The sequence below is a fragment of the Somniosus microcephalus genome, chromosome 11 (genome assembly GCF_052327205.1).
Source record: "Somniosus microcephalus isolate GS21.2 chromosome 11, FLI_Smic_1.0, whole genome shotgun sequence".
In the NCBI taxonomy this organism is placed as follows: Eukaryota; Metazoa; Chordata; class Chondrichthyes; order Squaliformes; family Somniosidae; genus Somniosus; species Somniosus microcephalus.
Genome location: NC_140997.1, coordinates 39926853 through 39942033, shown reverse-complemented (window position 1 = coordinate 39942033; position 15181 = coordinate 39926853). Strand labels below are relative to the sequence as shown.

Below are 15181 nucleotides of genomic sequence, written 5' to 3'. Positions count from 1 at the left end.
TAGCGAACAATTCAAATTGTGTGGAGTACGGAAAAGCTGAATAGCCTTGACAACATGAAAGGGTCACTGTCGCATAATAATAAAACCACTTGCTCGCTTTATCCCTGCTGATTGAAGAATCATGAAGTGTTTTACATACATAGCACCTTAAATATGGGGCAGGTTTCCACTGAACCATGAATAGAGATCAGCTAGTGAACGTAGGCGGACGAAAATGGTAAGTTACTTTTTGATAAAACCTCATTTCAAATCCAGTCAAAACCCTGCAAGAGATTATTACCATATCTCTATGATCCGTGTTCTGAAATTGCTTCATGTCAGTTTTCCATAGCATTGGAATTGACGAACCACGTCACGTGGTGAAACCACATGGGATGAGACACAACGATTTCTGGACATGGAACAGAAGTAAAACACTTTGTTAGAGAAATTAAAAAAAAAACAAAGGGTCAATGTGTGTCAGCCAGCCAGTAAGGTGAATGATAATGGAAATGTGGCTATTTATTGTGAAACATCTCATGCACAGCTGCATAAGCACCTTGGGACGTTTTATTATGTTAAAGGCACTATATAAATGCAAGTTGCTTGGTGTTGTGTATAACTTGTAGCAAGTTGACCTGGCAACAAGTTTGTGAAAATCTGGTCAGGTGACTGGCGATACATATCTAATCTATTCAATCAAGCAGCCAGAACATAGGATGTGCGATTCATGTTGTTACCATATCAAGTAGAAGACAAGACAAGCTGGCTTGTGTTCGTGCCTGCAAGGTATTTCTTAGGAACCTAGGAACTGCTAGACAAAAAAAGACCAAGGTCCATCTAGTTTGCCTTCTACCATCCTGGTAGTCCCATGATACAACAATGATGGAGTTGTTGACTAACCATAGCAATCAATCTCCATCAATTAGTCTACAACAGACCCAGACATGAGGCGAGGAAAACCCCAGTGGTGGAGAGCTTTGGGAACCATAGGTCCAAAGTCGCCTGTTCCTCCCAAGCATGCTATACTCACCACACGTCATGTCTCAAATTACTCACATACTGCAAAATACAATCTCACGACGACGAAGAGGTTGCCCACTGTTAGGTTAAGGTGTTGCAGGATGTACTGTATATAACCTGCAAAATCTAAATTTTCAGGTAACTTCGGTTCTTATTGCACTACCCTCGAGATTGGTAACCTAATGAACCAATCAGGAGTAACGCTTTGCTAATTAATAACCGTAGAGGTAAAAGACTTGTTCCAGTTGCTTCCCAAGCAGACCAATGGGCTTAAAGGTGTAAAAAGATAATTTAATTAAAGTGCAGATCAATTTAAATATGGACATGAATGAATGTGCGTTAGTTGACAGTGAGATCCAAGTCTAAGAGGAAAGTACCCGATGCCCAAATCTTTTTACTCACTGGTTGAAGTGTGACTGATACTGAAATGCTCCTCTATCATCGCGGAGTTTCACCAGTTCAGGTTGCAGAGTTGGCTCTATAGTGTTTTAGTCCTATCCCTGACCTGTGCTTGCATTTAGTGAGGCTCCATTGCTGGAAGTGGGGCTTGCAATATCGGCCCCAGTAGTTTTTTCTCCCCACCCCCAAGCCAAAAATTTGGAAACAGTTCAAGAGAAGGTGAACCAAAAGGCTCCATGGTGACTGAGAGTGGACCTGGAGGTGGTTTCACTGGCGTGTTACAGTTCAAGCTCTCCCCCAACACTCTACGCTCAGCTTCACAGCAAACGGCAAGTTCCATTAGGAGGCCCCACATCTCCTGTAATCTGAAGCCTGCAACTTCAGGTGTCACATATGATGCATGGGGATGTCTTTTACTTGCAAGATTACAACTGCAAATTTGCACCAAGTTAATTACTTTATTCTATATTTTTCCTTCACTTGTTTGATTAGAGCAGTAGATTTATGATCTGAATGCTAGTTGTGTGTTCTTATGAGCATTTATGTATATGTAAATATAGAGATAGAAACATAGAAACTAGGAGCAGGAGTAGGCCATTCGGCCCTTCGAGCCTGCTCCGCCATTCAACGAGATCATGGCTGATCATCCAAACCCTAGCACCCGGTCCCTACACCGACAGCCATCCCACCCAAGCCCTATCCCCGTAACCCCACATATTTAATCCCCCCTAACACTAAGGGCCAATTTTTTTTTTAATCATGGCCAATCAACCTAACCCACACATCTTTGGACTGTGGGAGGAAACCGGAGCACCCGGAGAAAACCCACGCAAACACGGGGAGAATGTGCAAACTCCACACAGACAGTCACCCGAGGCCGGATTTGAACCCGGGTCCCTGGCGCTGTGAGGCAACAGTGCTAACCACTATGCCACCGTGATGCCCAAGTCCTGTCCATTGTTATAAAAGGTTAATATTAATAGGCCATTCAGCCCTTCAAACCATTCTATTAGATCATGGCTCATCTGTACCTCAACTCCATTTACCCACCTTTAATCCAAATCCCTTGCTACCGTTACAGAAATCTATTAATCCCACTCTTGAAAATATCTTTCCTGAGGTTCAGTGCCCAAAACTGAGCACAGTACTGCAGATGGGGTCTGACCAAGGCTCTGTATAACTGAAGCCTCACTTCCTCACTTTCGAATTCCTCCCCCCTTGAGATAAAGGCCGACATTCCATTAGCCTTTTGGATTACTGTGGAAAATTAGCACCAGGTCATTCCTATAATAACAAAGAGGATCAATGACTTTCCTTCCCCACTTCCGAGTCAAATTACTGATGGAACTGAGCTTGGGGTCTGGATTCTTGAACAAAGGGCCACTAATAGAAGATGGGATGGTGGAAGGACTAGAATCTATGGCAGGAAGTAAAAAGCATCACGATATTCATAAAGCAGAGAGGGTGAGGGCTCTCCAAGTAAGGGTTATGGGGGCTGTTTCCTCTCAGCTGAGAACAATTAAATCTTATGCTCCCCTTCATTTCATATCCTGAGTGTATCATGTGGAACACTAAGAAATCAGTTTATAGCACATAGTACACCACGCCACCATGGTAATTGAATTTATTACAGGGAATCGAGTTGCATCGTAACTACAACAAGGTCAGTATCACATAGGCTGCTGTATCTAATTCACCATTATGAGGAGAGAAGAGGCTGTATGTATTCCAGTGCAGCTGTTTCAGTAACAGGTCAAAGAAAATGATTGCAGGCTCCATCCATGCTCCATTATGAAGCAGTACTCACTAAGTCCTAAGACATTTTACGCTTTGGCTACAACCTACTGCCCCATAATAATTTTTTCTGGTTTAGATCAATTCCAGCACTCGAATACTTTAAATTGAGATATTGTTAGATACAGTGAAGATTTCACATAGGATTGGTGTAATGTAGGAAACACAGCAGCCAATTTGCGCACAGCAAGATCTCACAACAAACAGCAATGCAATAATGGCCTGCTTTAGTGGTGTTGGTTGAGGAATTAATATTGGCCAGTACACCAGGGGGAACTTCCCTGCTATGAGATCTTTTACATCCACACCTGAGAGGGAAAACGGGACCTCAGTTTAACGTCTCATCCGAACGACGGCACCTCCGACAGTGCAGCACTCCCTCAGTACTGCACTGGAGTGTCAGCCTAGATTTTGTGTTCAAGTCTCTGGAGTGGGATTTGAACCCACAACCTTCTGACTCAGAGGCGAGAGTGCTACCAACTGAGCCACAGCTGGCACTTTGATTGATAAACTCTGATATGTAAATATTGGTTACTTACCTACTGTTAGCTGTGTGGCACTTACTCCCCCTGAACTGGCACGAAATTGCCGCACTGAGTCGCGTGGAGTGGGTTTGAATGTTGGGGAATATTGAGCTTGCTGAAACAGTCTAGTCCGTCTGATTGACAAAACTGTCAGAATTTGGTTTCCCCTGCGTTGAGTAGTGTCAAATACTCACCCGTAATTAGGCAAAAAAGACAAATTAAAATACAGCACAAACTATATTCACAGTCTTCGAAGTGACTGTCAGCGCTGCTTCACTGATACTCCACTGATTTGGTAATATAGCACAACATTCTGTTTGCTTTGTTCCTCGGAGTCCACATCACGGAAGACCTCTCCTGGTCCCTCAACACCTCCTCTCTGGTGAAGAAGGCCCAGCAGCGCCTATATTTCTTGAGGAGGCTGAAGGGATGTAATCTGTCACCCCCGATCCTCTCTAACTTCTACCGCTGCACTATAGAGAGCAGCCTGACAAACTGTATCACGGTATGGTACGGCAGCTGTAGCTCCCATGACCGGAAAGCCCTGCAGCGGGTAGTCAAAACTGCCCAACGCATTACCGGCACCCGGCTACCGACCATAGAACATATATATCAGAAACGCTGCCTACGGAGGGCACGGTCCATCATCAAAGACCCTACCCACCCCAGCCACAGTCTGTTCGCCCTCCTACCATCTGGAAGACGCTACAGATGCATTCGCACCCGTACGACCAGATTTAGGAACAGCTTCTTTCCCAGGGCTGTCATCCTACTGAACTCCACAAATAAACACTAAAGCCTGCACATCTGCCGATGCACTTTATTATGGTCATATTTATGCTAATATATATGTACAAATGTATGTTGAAATGTTTAAGTGTCCTAATCCAAATTGTACACTCTCGGGAGCCGCAAGCCTACATTTCGTTGTACTGCACTTGTGCACTAACAATGACAATAAAAGTTGATTTGATTTGATTTGATTTGAATACTGCTCTGCAGTGCTGGGTCAGGGCCAGAGTTGAGTCCACTAGCAATCCCTGAAATTTTTCAGTCTCTCCCATCTAGTTTGACGCCATTCATTAAGTTAGGGTGGCCCCTGTTTTTTTTTCTTCCAATGTGCAGGACCTTGGATTGATCTATATTGAAATTCTTCGGCTATATATCCACCAACTCTGGTCCTCTGTAAATCCTTGGTTGCTTCATTAACCAAGGGATGCATGTTCAGGATGGGCATCACCATTATTGATAAACACTATGGCCCAGAAATTCGGGTCGGGGGGCTTCCCGCGGGTGCAAGCCCCTGACTTACACTTACATATCGCGCTGACATTTGAAGACTGGGCCTGCTTGGATTTCCGGTCTGTGGCCCGGTTCAGCTCCCGGCGCGCTGTGCGTGCGTGATCCAGCGGCGTACTTAGTGCGATGAGCCGGCTGGGATCACGTGAGCACTGGGCAGCCAATGGGAGTTTACAAAAGTCCATTCATGAGTTAGACATAAGACCTGTCAAACTCATGAAAAGTACGGGCGCCCAAAACACTACTCAAACTGTAAATAAAAGTTAAAAAAACATTCCATTAATTAAATTAACTATTAATAACTTTTAAAAACTAAGTTAAACAATTATTCAAATTTCTGCCAAATTTTTTTTTCCAGAAATCGGGTCCAAAAATACACTCACCTTACTGTAAATTCTTTAAAAATAATAAACCTGTGGAAAAAAATTTCTAACTTTAATTATTAGACCACTTACCTTATAAAACTAAGTCCTTACGTCTGCTTTTTACATTTGTAAAAAGTGGAGGCCTTCACGCACGGACAAACCTGTCAAAAAAAACAAAATTCAATGCGTACCCGCTGCCTCAAACGTCGCTAGGGAACCGCCTCTTAACCCCTTGGTTCAGAGGAGAGGAAATGCCGGTTTTCCGCGCATGCGCTGTGCATGCTGAAATCCGGCACTTCCAACGGGCCCACGCGTGAGTACCCCGTCCGTACTCACGCATTGGAACCGGAATTACTGGGCCATATACCTTTGGTGTCAAGTGGCCCTCACACAACAAAATATTGCGACTCAGAATGAGTGCAGTTTGAGAGTTAAACAAACAAACTGGTTGCAAGGGCACAACACACACTTGCCTGGATGAGTGCAGCTCCAACAATGCTCAAGAAGCTCGACACTATCCAGGAAAAAGCAGCCCGCTTGATTGGCACCGCATCCACCACCTTAAACATTCACTCCCTCCACCACCAGCGCATCGTGGCTGCAGTGTGTACCATCTACAAGATGCACTGCAGCAACTCACCAAGGATTCGTCGACAGCATCTCCTAAACTTGCGACCTCTTCCACCTAGAAGGACAAGGGCAGCAGGCGCATGGGAGCACCACCACCTCCAAGTACCCCTCTTAAGTCACACCCCATCCTGACTTGGAAGGATATCGCCGTTCCTTCATCGTCGTTGGGTCAAAATCCTGGAACTCCCTCCCTAACAGCATTGTGGGAGGACCTTCACCACATGGACTGCAGTGGATCAAGAAGGCGGCTCACCACCACCTTCTCCAGGGCAACTAGGGATGGGCAATAAATGCTGGCCTTGCCAGCGACGCCCAGATCCCAGGAACAAATGAGAAAAACAACCGCACAAGTGCCAATGTGTTCCGTGACATCTGTTTGCTTCCTGAAGCTGATTCTTGTAAAACAAAAGTGTCATGGCCAATTAAGCGTGGTGTAGTCAAACTTGTAACACTTGTGGGAAATGTGTGGGTTTGCTTCCAGAGCAGGGACTAATAGCTTGACTTTCAAATAGAATCTTACCCAAGAGCTTTATTTGGAAAGCAGCTACAGCTAACAAATTCATTGTGCATAATTTACATATTCATAATCAGCCCTTTCTAGGAACATTCATTATTTATAGGCACAGCATCTTACATAAGAATAGTTCCTTTACTCTACTGTTGAATTGTACAATATGTTGAGCTGTTTCTGCAATGATGCTGTTCATCTAATTGTAGCGCTGTCACGTGACCTGTTCCTGGAGAAACACTCCTGAGAACCTTCTCTAAACCTTCTGGAGCATTCAGCTCTGACAATCTCTCAGGTTAAGTAAAAACAGAAAATGCTGGAAATACTCAGCAGGTCAAGCAGCATCTGTAGAGAGAGAAACAGAGTTAACATTTCAGGTCAATGACCCTTCGTCAGAACTGGAAAAAGTTGGAGATGTAACAGGTTTTTAAGCAAGTGCAGGGGCAGGGAGAGTGGGGAGGGGAGGAAAGAACAAAATGGAAGGTCTGTGATAGGATGGAAGGCAGGAGAGATTAAGAGACAAAAGGGATGATGGTGCAAGGCAAAAGGAGATGGTAACGGGACAAGTTAAGAAACAAAAGATAGCTCTAGATGAAATGTGCATGGCAATGGCAGAATGATCGACAGCTGCCATGTGAGAGAGAGAGAAAAAATGATGGGGGCAGAAGTTATGGTCTGAAATTGTTGAACTCAGTGTTGAATCCGGAAGGCTGTAAAGTGCCTAATCGAAAGATGAGGTGCTGTTTCTCGAGCATACATTGAGCTTCATTGGAACGGTGTAAGAGGCCGAGGACCAAGAGGTCAGAGTGGGAGTGGAGCAGAGAATTAAAGTGACAGGCGACCGGAAGCTCAGGGTCACCCTTACGGACTGAACAGGGGGTGTTTCATAAAGCGGTCACACAATCTGCGTTTGGTCTCCCCAATGTAGAGGAGACCGCATCGTGAGCAGCGAATACAGTATACTAAATTGCAAGAAGTACAAGTAAATCACTGTTTCACTTGGAAGGAGTGTTTGGGGCCCTGGACAGTGGGAAGGGTGGAGGTAAAAGGACAGGGACAGTGGGACAGTGCTTTTGTCTCAGGTTAAGTAACTGCCTTGACAGTTAAAAGTACATAGTCAGTGATGGGCCTTGTCAACTGTGTACAGTTATGTAAAGAAGTTTGTTTTTAACTTCAGAATAAGAAAGTTGCTTCATCTATGTAGAGGACAATTGTTACAAGCATTTAAGAACCTCAATGGACTGTATATGTGCTGACACCCTGCACCTCCAATTGTTTTACTTAGCATGTCCTTATAGTATTACTGCTTGGACAACGACCAATTCTACTTTGCCCCACCATTGGCGGCCGTTGCCTCGACCCTAAGCTCTGGAATTCCCTCCCCGAACCTCTTTGCCACTCCACCTCTCCCTCCTCCTTTAAGATGCTGCCACCTGTGCATATGTCTCCTTCTTTGGCTCGGTGTCAAATTGTGTCTGATTACACTCCTCTGAATTGCCTTGGAAAGTTTTATTATGTTAAAGACACTAAATAAATGCAGGTTGTTATTGTTGTTAATGTCACCAAGAATGAGATCCCGTCCTCATTAATAACAGAAATCTCTGTGTGCTGTCAGCTCAATGATCATCGATACAATGAAGATACATTTGAGGCAACTTTTTCCCTGCAGTTTCTCTGCGGGCATATCTGTTATTCCAGCACAGGAATCTCTAACTGATGTCTAACAGTCATAAGCTTTCTGCCGGAGTAGGGTTGCAGTAAAAAATTACTTATGCTTCCCTTCAGTTCCTCGGTCCCTCGCCAGGAATACAATTAATCTTCGGGGGAGCTGGACATCCGTCTCTGTCTCAGCATGGCATTTAGCAATGTGACAGAATACTGACAGCAGTGCCGCTCTGGACATTCGAAACAGTTACACGTGTCAAGACATTGTCGCACACCGCGGACTAGCCTTGGAAATATTAATGAAGTTGCATTCATTTAAAAATGCATCATTTCCCTAATCAATCAGGAAGAACAGTCGGCGGAGAATGAAAATTCTTCACGGCTCTCTCTCGGAATCAGCTGTCAGGGAGGAAGTGTCATAAGGGACACTGCATTACATCATGCTAGAATTCTGCAATTTGCCATGTCTGATACCAGAACTAACTGCACCAAACTCCGAGGCTCGCCTTGCAGTGGATGTGCTCTAACATCTACGCACAAGCTTTAGAAGAGATCCAGGCCTTGACTTTGGCTTATCTGCAGCAGTGCAAGCAGCTGGTTCCTTACCAGCTTGAACTAGAATTTTCTAAACACCAAGAGGAGGGACAATATTTAAAGGAAAAATGCTTATGAATTCTTGTTGTACAACATTAAATAATGATATCTTAAAGGGTTATAATCCTGTTAGTATTTTTTATCTAAACAAATAGGTACATGCTTATTTATGACTATTCCTGCTAAAGGCCCTCATTATCGTGCTCGATTAATGCTTAATTTTGAGAAACTAACCCTGACAAACAGCCTGTAAGAAAATCGTCGCAGGGCGTATTTCCACCCTGGACCAGAAAGAAGAGCTTGGGGACCAATGTCCTATTACCCACTCACCTGAATCTTCCCAGCCATATGCAGGCAAAATAGTTCACCGTTAAACATTTGAAGATGCCCTTGCACGGGACCCAAAAGGAGTCAGTGCCACTCAGTAAGATAACTCATCTCAAACCAGCACACTTTGAGTCAAGCTCAGGTGCCCCTGATCACAACAGGCAGTACAGCCGAGGACCGGAATACCCTGGCATCTAGCAGTTGGCTCCTGGTGCTGAGAATCAGGAGCAATCCAGGTGACAAGCAGGAAGTCATACTCTGGGTCAGTTATATTTGCCTCACTAAAATTTTTCAGTTTTAAAGCGCATCAGTCAATAATCACAATTACATCAAATATGTGTGAAGCATGATTGGGTACACAATCTGGAATTTGTTCTGTCTTAACGCCCCTGGTTTCGTTTGTTCTGGATGCCTAGTTCAGGAAGATTGTGGCATTTCTTGGCTGAATTTGGAGCCGGTCGACAAGCCTAATGTACAATCAAAGTGTGATGTAAGGCGGTATGTCCCTATGGAGTTATTTAGCTATGTTCTGAATAGATTGCAGAGCAGGCATTTTCAGACAGCAGGGAAAAGGTGGAAGGGAGTGCAGGACTGAAAACCCACTGCTGGCTCCTGACATAAAGTTCAAGGGAAGTCAGCACAATAAATCTATTTTAATCCCACCGCAATGCAGCGTCTCTGAATACTCTGGCAACGTTAAAGGCTGGCCTGACTGAGCCACCAGAGAGCCTGTGAGCAGCTCGGATCCCCCGCTGTTTACTTTTCTTCCACTTAGAGCCATTTCTCTTTCCTGTGGCAGGTTACTGCCTCGCTCTAACCGTGGGTCATCCCGTGTCATGCCCCATTCTCCAAACAATAGGAACATAGTAACGTGAGGAACAGGAGTAGGCCATTCAGCCCCTCGAGCCTGCTCCGCCACTCAGGCAAGCAGCCTGCTCCCACCCCTGGCCCAACACCTTCGTGCCACCAGCTACTCTGGCACTGGTCTGGGTTGACTCGCCTCGCCACACTTCTCTCTCCATCGCCAGTGAGGAAAACGTGAGCTCTCACTGTGCAGTGAAATGTAGAACTACCTGAGGGAAAAATTTTGCAGGGCTTCAGGAAAAGGGAGGGGGAGTGGGACTAGCTGAAGTGCTCTTGCAGAGAGCTGGCATGAGCTCGATGGGCTGAATGGCCTCCCTCTGTGCTGTGTAACCATTCTATGATTCTATAGAAGCAGAGCCTGTATCCTATCTCTCCATATTAATGTATGCTGGGGCAACACTGCTATTGATGTACAAGTCAGTTGATAGCTGTTTTTTTAAAATAACTTTGTAAGTGCTTGTAATTCATATTGTCTGCAGTGATGAGGAATGTCAAACATAGAAATTGATATGGATTGTACTTGCATATTGGTATTTGAACACTAGAGGGCCCGTGCGATGGGAGCAAGCAGCAATTACCCTCCGTGGTCTCCTCTTGTACTGAGAGTTATATCCAGAGGGAATGGCCCCGATAAATACAGGGAGGGAGCGAGGGACTGCGGTAGTGGGCAGGGAGGGGGGTGGAACCTGGAAATCCTGGGGATGCGGAGGTCCTGCCGAATTTAACGACAGGACCTCATTATCATTTTTTTATGCTGCGGGTTGGGGTCGTGTTTCATGATTTATAATTTTTAACCCTCCCCCCCGACCCTCTCCCGCTCATCGTGGGAGCTTAATATCGACTCCAATGTTACAGATAGTCTGAAATAAAAGCAAACACTACATTGCCGCAACAACTTGAGAAAGAAAGACTTGCATTTATATAGCATCTTTCATGACCTCAGGATGTCTCAATGCACTTTACAGCCAATGGCGTGTAGTCACTTGTAATGTAGGAAACGTAGCAGCCAGTTTGCGCACAGCAAGGTCCCACAAACAGCAATGTGATAAATGACCAGATAATCTGTTTATTAGTGATGTTTGTTGAGTGATAGATATTGACCAGGACAACGGGGAGAACTCCCCCTTGCTCTTCTTCGAAATATTTCCATGGGATCTTTTACATTCACCTGAGAGGGCAGACGAGCCTTTGGCTTAACGTCTCATCTGAAATTGAGTGTTCATTGGTCATAACAAAAATATCAGTGGAAAGCTAATACGAGGTTAAAGAGGCCTTGAAGGCCTATCCATAATCCCACACAAGACCATTCGGGGGAAAGAGGTCAGTGAACAGCCAGAGGTCATGGTCCACATTGGTACCAACGACATAGGTAAAAAGAGGGATGAGGTCCTGCAGCAAGAATTTAGGGAGCTAGGGGCAAGATTAAGGAGCAGGACCTCAAAGGTTGTAATCTCTGGATTACTCCCGGTGCCACGTGCTAGTGAGTATAGGAATGGGAGGATAGAACAGATGAATGCGTGGCTAAAGGGATGGTGCAGGAGGGAGGGCTTTAGTTTCCTGGATCACTGGGTCTGCTTCTGGGACAGGTGGGACTTGTACAAGTCGGACGGTTTACACCTGAACCAGAGGGGAACCAATATCCTTGCGGGGAGGTTTGCTAGCACTGCTGGGGGGGGTTTAAACTAACTCGGCAGGGGGATGGGATACAGAGTGGAGTTACAGTAGGGGGTGATGTACAGCCAAATACGGAGGAAAAAACAAGTCAGCAGGGAAGGCAGAGCAAAGATGTGAAGGCAAAAGGGAATATGGCAGGGCTGGAAGGCATTTATTTTAATGCAAGGAGTCTTGCAAATAAGGTGGATGAACTGAAGTTGTTGTTGAACACATGGGAGTACGATATTGTTGCTATCACGGAGACATGGTTGAGGGAGGGTCAGGACTGGCAGCTGAATATTCCGGGGTATAGAATCTTCAGGCGAGACAGAGGAGGGTGTAAAAGGGGAGGGGGTGTTGCAATATTAATTAAGGAGTCAATTACAGCTGTAAGGAGGAATGATATATTAGCGGGTTCCTCCAATGAGGCCATATGGGTAGAACTTAAAAACAAAAAGGGGTCAAGCACTTTGCTGGGAGTGTACTATAGGCCCCCAAAGAGTCAGGGGGAGATAGAGGAACAGATATGTAGGCAAATCTCAGAAAAGTGTGAAATTAATAGGGTAATAATAGTGGGGGATTTCAACTTCCCCAATATAAATTGGGATAGTCAGAGTGTGAAGGGCTTAGAGGGTGCAGAATTCTTAAAGCGCATCCAGGAGAGCTTTTTGAGCCAACATGTAGAAAGTCCTACAAGAGAGGGGGCGGTACTGGACCTAATTCTAGGGAATGTAGCCGGGCAGGTGGTGGAAGTGTCTGTAGGGGAGCATTTTGGCGATAGTGACCATAATTTGGTGAGATTTAAGGTGGTCATGGAAAAAGACAAAGACGGCCCGGAAATAAGGGTTCTAAATTGGGGGAAGGCCGATTTTAATAAGATAAGGCAGGATCTGGCCAAAGTGGACTGGGAGCAGCTACTTATAGGAAAATCCACATCAAAACAGTGGGAGGCTTTCAGAAGGGAAATAGAGAGAGTACAACACCAACATGTTCCTGTAAAGGTCAAGGGTGGGACCAACAAGCAAAGGGAACCTTGGATGACAAGGGATATACAAAAATGCATTAGGAAAAAAGGGGGGCTTTTGGCAGTTACAAAAGACAAAAGACGGAGGAAGCCCTAGAGGAGTATAAAAGGTGCAGGGGCATACTTAAAAAGGAAATTAGGAGGGCGAGGAGGGGCCATGAAATAACACTGGCGAGCAAAATAAAGGAAAATCCTAAGATGTTTTATAAGTATATTAAGGGCAAGAGGATAACCAGGGAAAGGGTAGGGCCCATTAGGGACCAAAGTGGCAAGCTGTGTGTAGAGCCAGATGAAGTAGGTGGGGTTTTAAATGAATTTTTTGCCTCTGTGTTCACTATGGAAAAAGATGATGTAGACATAGAAGTCGGGCAAGGGGACTGTGACATACTTGAACATATTAGCATCGAGAGGGAGGAGGTACTAGCGGTTTTAGCAGGCCAAAAAGTGGATAAATCCCCAGGCCCAGACGAGATGTATCCCAGGCTGTTGTGTGAGGCAAAGGAGGAGATTGCAGGGGCTCTGACATAAATTTTCAGAACCTCTCTGGCCACAGGGGATGTACCAGAGGACTGGAGAACAGCTAACGTAGTACCATTATTCAAGAAGGGTAGCAGGGATAAACCAGGGAATTACAGGCCAGTGAGCCTAACATCTGTGGTAGGGAAATTATTGGAAAAAATTCTGAGGGACAAAATTAGTCTCCACTTGGAGAGGCAAGGATTAATCGGGGATAGTCAGCATGGCTTTGTCAAGGGTAAATCATGTCTGACCAATCTGATTGAATTTTTCGAGGGGGTGACTAGGTGTGTGGATGAGGGAAATGCTGTGGATGTGGTTTACATGGACTTCAGTAAAGCTTTTGACAAAGTCCCGCATAGGAGACTGGTCAAGAAGGTAAGAGCCCATGGGATCCAGGGGGCCTTGGCGCGTTGGATCCTAAACTGGCTGAGTGGCAGGAGGCAGAGGGTGATGGTCGAAGGTTGCTTTTGTGACTGGAAGCCTGTGTCCAGTGGGGTACCTCAGGGATCGGTGCTGGGTCCCTTGCTGTTTGTGATCTACATTAATGATTTGGATGAGAATGTAAAGGGTATGCTCAGTAAGTTCGCGGATGACACGAAAATTGGTGGGGTGGTAAATTGCGAGGAGGAAAGCCTCAGGCTACAGGACGATATTAACGGGTTGGTCAGATGGGCGGAAAAGTGGCAAATGGAATTTAACCCAGAAAAGTGCGAGGTGATGCATTTTGGATGGACAAATAAGGCAAGGGAATACACAATGAGTGGTAGGACCCTAGGAAGTACAGAGGGTCAGAGGGACCTTGGTGTACATGTACATAGATCCCTGAAGGCAGCGGAACAGGTAGATAAGGTGGTTAAAAAGGCATAGGGGATACTTGCCTTCATTAGCAGAGGCATAGAATATAAGAGCAGGGAGGTTATGATGGAGCTGTACAAAACGCTGGTGAGGCCACAGCTGGAGTACTGTGTGCAGTTCTGGTCGCCTCACTATAGGAAGGATGTGATTGCTTTGGAGAGGGTGCAGAGAAGATTCACCAGGATGCTACCTGGGATGGAGCGCCTCAGCTATGAAGAAAGACTAAACAGGCTGGGGTTGTTTTCCTTGGAGCAAAGGAGGCTGAGGGGGGACCTGATTGAGGTGTACAAAATGACGAGGGGCATAGATAGGGTAGATAAAGAGGAACTTTTCCCCTTAGTAGGGGGGTCAATAACAAGGGGGCATAGATTCAGGGTAAGGGGCAGGAGATTTAGAGGGGATTTGAGGAGGAACTTTTTCACCCAGAGGGTGGTTGGAAGCTGGAACTCACTGCCTGAAAGGGTGGTAGAGGCAGGAACCCTCACAACATTCAAGAAGCATTTGGATGGGCACTTGAAATGCCATTGCATACAAGGCTATGGACCAAATGCTGGAAAATGGGATTAGACTGGACAGGGATTGATGGACGGCGCAGACACGATGGGCCGAAGGGCCTCTTTCTGCGCTGTAAAACTCTATGACTCTATGACTAAACAGCAATGTGATAAATGACCAGATATTACTTTTTCAGTCACTTTGATTGAAACTGTTGCAGGCTCTCTGATGCAGTGAAACTGATGAGTGTATCATAGGAAAGCAAATATGAAAAGAAAGACTTGCATTTATCACGTTTCTCAAACCTGTCAAACCATTTTGCCTAAAGCAGAATTACAATCATTATAGTTATCTAGGCAAACATGTCAACCATTTTGCATCCAACAAAGCCCCACAAACAGCAATGAAAATAATAAACTGTGTAACATCTATTTGGCACTTTTATCTATTTGGCCTATTGGTTTAATTTGTATTATGTTACAGATATAAATGTAATAGAGCCACCTGGTGGACTACTGATGTATATAATAATAAAGCCATATGCAGTACAGTTCTTACTGGAAGCTATGTTCACAGAAATCACAGAAATCACAGAAACCTCACAGTGCAGAGAGGCCATTTCGGCCCATCGAGCCTGCACCGACACAATGTTGTGCTGTTGTAT

The 15181-nt window shown here is 45.2% G+C and overlaps 1 protein-coding gene and 1 pseudogene across 5 annotated transcripts in view; both read left to right on the top strand.

Annotated features, from left to right (window-relative positions):
* The window catches only part of caskin1 (CASK interacting protein 1), an 854777-nt gene that overhangs the window by 290689 nt on the left and 548907 nt on the right, over positions 1-15181 (top strand). The gene's annotated exons all lie outside the window — the stretch shown is intronic.
* Positions 1-15181, top strand: part of LOC147110502 (uncharacterized) — a 50336-nt pseudogene that overhangs the window by 33912 nt on the left and 1243 nt on the right.